The sequence below is a fragment of the Pinus tabuliformis genome, chromosome 6, assembly GCF_031772625.1.
Source record: "Pinus tabuliformis cultivar Carrire ecotype Pingquan chromosome 6, CPIR1, whole genome shotgun sequence".
Classification (NCBI taxonomy): Eukaryota; Viridiplantae; Streptophyta; class Pinopsida; order Pinales; family Pinaceae; genus Pinus; species Pinus tabuliformis.
In genome coordinates this window covers 1042069893-1042077135 of record NC_142292.1, presented here as the reverse complement: position 1 = coordinate 1042077135, position 7243 = coordinate 1042069893, and positions in this window count along the sequence as shown.

Below are 7243 nucleotides of genomic sequence, written 5' to 3'. Positions count from 1 at the left end.
GGTATGATTCAAGGGCTTTCTTTTCAAAATATTCCATGTATAAGTTGGCCACAATTGGCGAGAGGGGTGATCCCATTGCCACTCCAAATGTCTGCTCATAATATCCTCCTTGGAAGGTAAAAGCAGTTGACCTTAAACAAAACTCAGCTAGTCTTGCGGTTTATGGATCAGTAACATCTTTTATAACATGAATGGCTTCATCAAGGGGAATCTTGTTGAATAAGGATACTACGTCAAAGTTCACCAAGATACCATCTTGGTCCATCCTCTCATTTCTAATAAGGTTCACAAAGTCATGGGAGTCTTTGATGAAAGAATCAGTATTCCCACGAGTTCATAGGTTGGGGAACCAATGGTATTAACTATTGGTCTAATAGGAACTCCTTATTTATGCATTTTAGGTAAACCATAAATTCTTGGGATGGTTTCACAAGAAGGGGTTAGTTTTTTCTTTAATTTTTCATCAAGTTTGGAATCTGAAATTGTCTTTTTTACCTCCCTCATAATTTTGGGAATGCGAATTTTGCTAAGCTTCTTATAACTATGACAGGCAAGGTGTTCATTCATTTTACATACATAATCTTCTTTATCTAAGATTCCTGCTACCCCTCCCTTGTCATCCTTAAGAACTACAACTTTATCATTATTTCGTAGGGACTTAAGAGTAAGTTTCTCTCCTTTACTTAAATTATTTTTGGGAGTTTTTTCCTTTCTCATAATGAGGGAAAATTCTTGCCTTAATGCTTCCTTATCTTCCAAAGATAGGTTATTAATCCCATCCTCTATGCTACAGATGATATTCTCAACAGGTATGTTTTTAGGGGCAACTGCAAACCCCAAGCCTTTGTTGAGAACACTAATGACTTCTGGACCTAATTCTTGAGAATACAAATTAACCACTTTCCTTCTAAGTTATATCTCAGAGCTTTCCTTTGAAGAATTGTGGTTTTTATCCAGATGACTTCTTCTTTCATCAGGTTCATAAGTGTTGGCTTCTGGGTTGGCATGGTTGTTGTTACTGCTTCCTACTACATCCTTGATATTCTCGTGCTCACTAATTTCTTGATATACCTCGTTATCCATATTGATGTGTGGTTATCTTTATCCAGTTACAAGTACTTTTTAGTGGATATAGTGATTATCTTTGATTGATTCAACGAGTTTTATTTTATCTCTTTTTCATACTCATTAAAAATAAAAGAAAAAGGAACCCCCCTGGAGTCATCTTTAAGCTCTTCTCTAACTCTCGAAACATGAAAAGATCGTCGAGTACTTGTCTTTTAGGACTCGTTAAATTAAATAAATTGACGTCATCTCAGTATATGTTTACCCCTTTTCCGGGCTAAGATTGACTAAATACGAAAAAGGTACACCTTGGTCGACATGGTCAAGAGGTTGTCTCGAATATTGTTTTCTACCTTTTCATGTTCAAGGGAAAAATTATGAAAAGAGACATGATGGAGTTTTCTTTTTCATCTCTTTTTCAAACTCTCTAAATATGAAAAATATACCGAGTTATTCTTCCATCAGACTCGTTCAAATTTTTATGACGAAAGGCTCATCACCATGATGAGACCAAGTTTCTCCTTCCTCAGGCTCGTAAAACTTACTAGGATGGATTCATTCAAAAAATGAACCTATATGACAAGCATATGATATCCCCTTCAAGATTGTGATAAAAAAATAATTGGGGTACTCGCTAGAAATAGTGGGGGAAAATGAAAGTGAAACATCCTTTGTATAGGTAGCATGTCACTCTTGAACATGAAACTCATCTGCTTCTCATGTCGATCTTGGGATATCCTCACTCAGTCACTTATCCTTCCGGGTTTGGGTGATCCATTTTGCCTCTCATCTGACTATTCCATTTTGTCATCATGACCCTTTGGTATTATGTTGAGTCAAATTCTACCACACTCCGGAGTCGTGCCGCCGATGTTCAAGAGAAGTCCTATCTGTAGTCTAGTACCTATACATTGTCTGACCCTTTGTTATAGTCATGGATCCTATTTATTACATTCCACTTTATTCCTCATTTCGTGTCGATGATGGGGGACTCATCACGGGCATCCTTCGGCGGGTCACTTCCTGTCGACTTCAGCTCATTATCTGGGAAGATTACTTAGAGAATATCTTTCAGTACCTTAGAGCTTGCATGCCTTAATGGAAAGTTCTTCATATCCGACCATAGGTTTTCATCATTGGCCTTCGATCGGATGATTCCATGTGTTTGAATTCAGCTTCATTTTCACATTCATATATTGTACTATCGTACCTTGAGAACCATTGTCATTACTAGTGGTTTCTCTCATGCTTGTTAATGGTCCACATCTTTGGCCGGTAATCAGGTAGTTTTCTAGCATGTTTAACTTCGACACATTTATTCGCATGTTAGAATTCGTAGTTTGATCGAGTTGGGATGGAGCACAATACCTTGAGTTTTGTTTGATATGACTCAGGCTGCGTAGAGTTATGTATTATTCATGATTATACACATGCTTATTCTATACGGATGGTTGTGACCATACCATGGGACTTTACACTTATGATGATCCTTCTATATCGGGTGTTTGCGTCCATACTTTGGATCTTAGATTTACAGATGATCCTTCTCATTCAGATGGTTGCACCCATGTCGTGGATCTTTCTCATAGTCCTTTCTATATGGATGGTTGCGTCCATACCATGGATTCATGTTTTGATATCATATACGTATATGTATATGTGTCCTTAATTTGCAGGTCTCCTGATAGTGTTTTTTCTCATCCTTGCAAAAGCTCGTAAAGCATCTCATCCATCACTCCCTGTTTTGCCTTCATGCTTTAGGGGGCATCTGTTACACAATATTTTGTCACACCTCCTACACTTGCCTGTGACATACCCTGAAGTTCCCGAAACATGACCATCATGTAGTACACTCATCCAGATATACAACTCATATCCTTCGTAAAACACTGATTGAAAAATGCCTAAAATCTTCCCCTGAAGAAAGGGCCCTAAAAACTCTACTTTTAGGATCATCGCTCCCCTGAAATTGAAAACTGTGATGGTCGCTAGTTACAATATACTAGCCCTACGATGCAATGCACTTTTTGCTTGGATACCAGCAATGATCCCTAAAACGCAATTTTCCCAAAGAGGATAAGAAGATTCGTGATCTAGAGGCTTCCAGAATGACAAGCTGAGGTTGTTCAGTGTGGATGAGGTTGAGATCTCTCAACTTGGCCTTTTGGTATTATCCCTATGAGCTACCTCCTTGATATGAGGGCCTTCTCCTATCTTTGGAGAGATCCTAACTCCCTTTCCCTGTCTATATTTTCACCCTCTCCCATTCACAAATGGTTTGTCTTTGGCTATTTTCACCCTTATGCTAAGATTGTGCTTACATGCTACTCATTTGGCTTGGAGAAGGTGTGCTTGGAGTGCTTGAGCTTGGACTTGGACATTCACTCAAGGAGATCTTATTGACATCAAGACTTGGTTGTATGCTTCCTCCTTTATTCTATTAATATATACAATTGCTAGATGATTTTCCATAAATGTGTATGTTAATGCATCATTTATTTTAATGGTCCATGATCTGTTAAGTAGTTCACTTTCGATTATGCTATTTGTACTTGTATGATTTGTTGTGTCTTGATCTCTTGTGCGGGCATTCAAACGTCGTGAGAAGTAGGACCGAGCCCGTGATGCAAGTGATTCGAGGTATTCAACAAAGGAAGATGCTATAGCATCAGAACGAAGTAGGTCATCTTCCTCTTCTCCTATTTCGATTGTAATTTAGGAAAGTGTCTAGTATTTTGTCACGTAGGTTTTGAGTCCCACTCATTGGGCTAGAGGGATTTTCCTTGTCCATAGAGAGGATTTTCTAGACAACAAGATCGTAGCAAGTTCAGGAAGAGGTACCTAAATGAAAGAGAAGGTATTATGAAGTGAAATGCACCAGTTAGCACCCCATAAGGAAGAACCAACACTCATGGGCATCATTCTGGTAGGGATTCTAGTTGAGTTACTAGGGGGCATAATTCTCATTATCATCATCCTCATTTCCATCATCCTTATCATCATGATCAGAGAAAGAGGGGGATAAAATATATGCCCAAGGAGTTCAATAAGGCTAAACCATCTACATTTGATGGGGAGGTGAAGTAATTCGAAGATGTAGAATCCTGGTTGCTTTGAACAAAGAAGTTCTTCAGAATTCATGATTATTCTTAGAACATGAAGTCAATCATAGCCACCTACATTATAAAATGAAGATAAGAAATATGGTGGGAGGATTTGAAAAATGTTAAAGGCATAACGGAAGAGAGGCTGATTTGGAGTGAACTTGAAAATATCTTCAAAGAGAAATACTTATCAGACAAATATTATGACAGCAAGGCAAAGGAGTTTTATGAGCTGAAATTGGGACAATTCTCACTAATGAAGAGTATATTACCATATTTCTTGAACCATTGAGATATGTGCTACATCTTAAGGAGGAGAAGGAAAAATTTCATTGATTTATTAGTGGGTCATCTATGTCATTCAGAGACCACATCGAGTTTCATGAACCATAAACTTTGGATGATGCTATTAAGAATTTCAAGCATTATTAAGAGTAAATAAAAATGAGGCCTGGTTTTAAAAATGATTGGAAATTAAAAGGCAGAAGGAAAGACAAGAAGAAATGGCCAAAATATATTTTTGATAAGAAATAAATTGTGGCCTCAATTGGTGAAGACTAATTTCAGCAAAAAAGTGGTTAAGGGAAGAAAGGTTTTGTGTATCTAACTACAAGAGACTAGTATAGGCCTGAGGCAAAATAACCACTAAGGTATTGGAAGTGTGCTGAGAACCACTGGAAAAGGGATTACCTACATCAGAAAATAAAATTACCTCATATCTATAGTGCACAAGAAGCTAGGACAATGGGTGACATAGCGAAAAGCACACCCAAAATTTGTGCAGTGGTGGCTAATCGCCAAGCAGACCACTAGGCATCCGTCATTAAGATGGAAGGTAAGTTGTCTAATAATATTATTTCTACTTTAATTGATCCAGGATCTAAGTATATTTATGTCAGTACAAAGCTCATATAAGAGTGTTAAGTTTTCCAAGTAAATGCATATAGAAACATGGTTGGTTCAGCTGGAAATGGGAACTAGAAGAAGAATTAATTGTTGGGTGAAGTCATGCACATTTGAACTAAACGACATGCCAACATTCACACATTTAAACTTGCTTCCATTTGGTGCATACAACATGCTATTTGGAATGGATTGGTTGTACAAGAACCATACTAAAGTGGATTGCTTTTAAAAAGAAATTGAGTGCCTAGATGAGCAAGGAAAAATAATATTTTGTAAGGAAAGATAATGCATACTTCAGTGAGGTTGATCACAACTATCCAGGCCAAGTGCAACAATAGAAATTGATGCATGTCGTATGATATGAAAATTTACAACAATGAGGAAGCTAGCAAAAACATTGAGCATGAGGAAAAAGGATTTTTGAAAATATATCCAATTTTGTAGCGATATAAAGATGTGTTTCCAATAGAGGTTCTCGGATTAGCTCCTCACATAGAGGTAGATTTCTCTATTGAGTTAGTTCCTAGAGCAGAAAAATCATCCAAGGCACCATATAGGATGAGCACTCCTAAGTTGATTGAGCTAAAATTGTAGTTGAAAGAGATGTTAGATTGGGACTACATAAGGCCATGTATGTCTCCATGGGGAGCACTAGTGCTATTTGTGAAGGAAAAGGATGACACCTGAGACTATGCATTGATTTCAAACAATTAAACAAGGTGACCATAAAGAATAGGTATTTGTTTCCATAGATTGATGATTTATTTGACCAATTGAGGGGCGCAAAAATATTCTTGTTAAAGTCGACAACTAGGGATCAATTCCCTCATTTGGAAACTTCTACTAAGATGGGGGGGGTGAATAATTATTTAAAAAAACTCACTTAAACTTTTATTTTCTTATTCAGATAAACATGCATATGTACGTGACTTTTATGCAGACAACTAGCGTATATCTAGTTAACTAAATTTTCAGTTAATTCATCATCTATTTAACTTGAACCAATGTATTAGTATTTCATTAGGCATTAATTAAATAGTAACCATGTGTAGTAAGAACAAAATAAACCATCGCACATAAGAAACACATCAACACACATGAACACCAGGATTTTTAGGTGGAAACCAAGTGTGGGAGAAAACTATCATTGTTGTCGTCTCTGACTTCATCTTTTATTATAATGAAAAACTTCTTACAATATTGTACTAGCGCAGACTCATACCAACACGTAGGCACCCACTTCCAGAGGGCTACAACATTCTCTCATTCTATAGCACCCACTAGAAGGGAGCTCCAACCCCTTGATCTCATTTGAACTGCACACTCCAAAAGGGAGCTCCTACCCCCTGATTTGATTTACCAACTACCACTGGAAGGAAGCTTCAACTCGATTACTAAAGGCTCTAACCCTCAACACTTCTATGGACCATGTTTCATAATTTTCATACTGGATCCAACTCACTCAAAACATCACAACCTATAGGCCAACTTTCACCAAATTTTTAGACTGGACCCACTACCATAATTTAAGCTCAATATAAAATAACAAACTAAAATCAATCACTCTATCAAATCACTAAACCAACTTAATCATCAAATTATTGAATATACCAATTACCAAATCTCAAACAACCAAAACAACTAGATCATCTCAAATCATTGTATACTCTTCATCAAAATGTTAGACCACTTACTGTTCATAATAGAAACCATGTCCTCTCATTGAAAACCCCGGTTAATCAAAATAGATACGCTACTCTTATGAGACATGCCCACGTATATACGCGCTTTCTCTTCAAATAACTTGTGTAAAGATCTCAAGATAATGAACCCTGAAACTGAATCACTACACTACCAAAATCAATCACTGAAACACATTTTGACCTTGTCACAAATCTATGAACCAAATACATATCATCTCATAGCAACATAATTACTAATCAACATTTCATAACATAATTAGTTCAACCTCAACCAGTACTGTCAAGCATAAATCATCATGAAAGACTTCATCGATAGACATCAACAAACACAACAAGATTGATTAGACATTGTTATGAAACCAACTCATAAAAGATAGAAAAGATAGATCAAAGCCTTAGAATTTAGCCTCTTCGAGGGGGCAACCTCCTTTACATTACATAAATGAACAATTCTTGGATGATTCA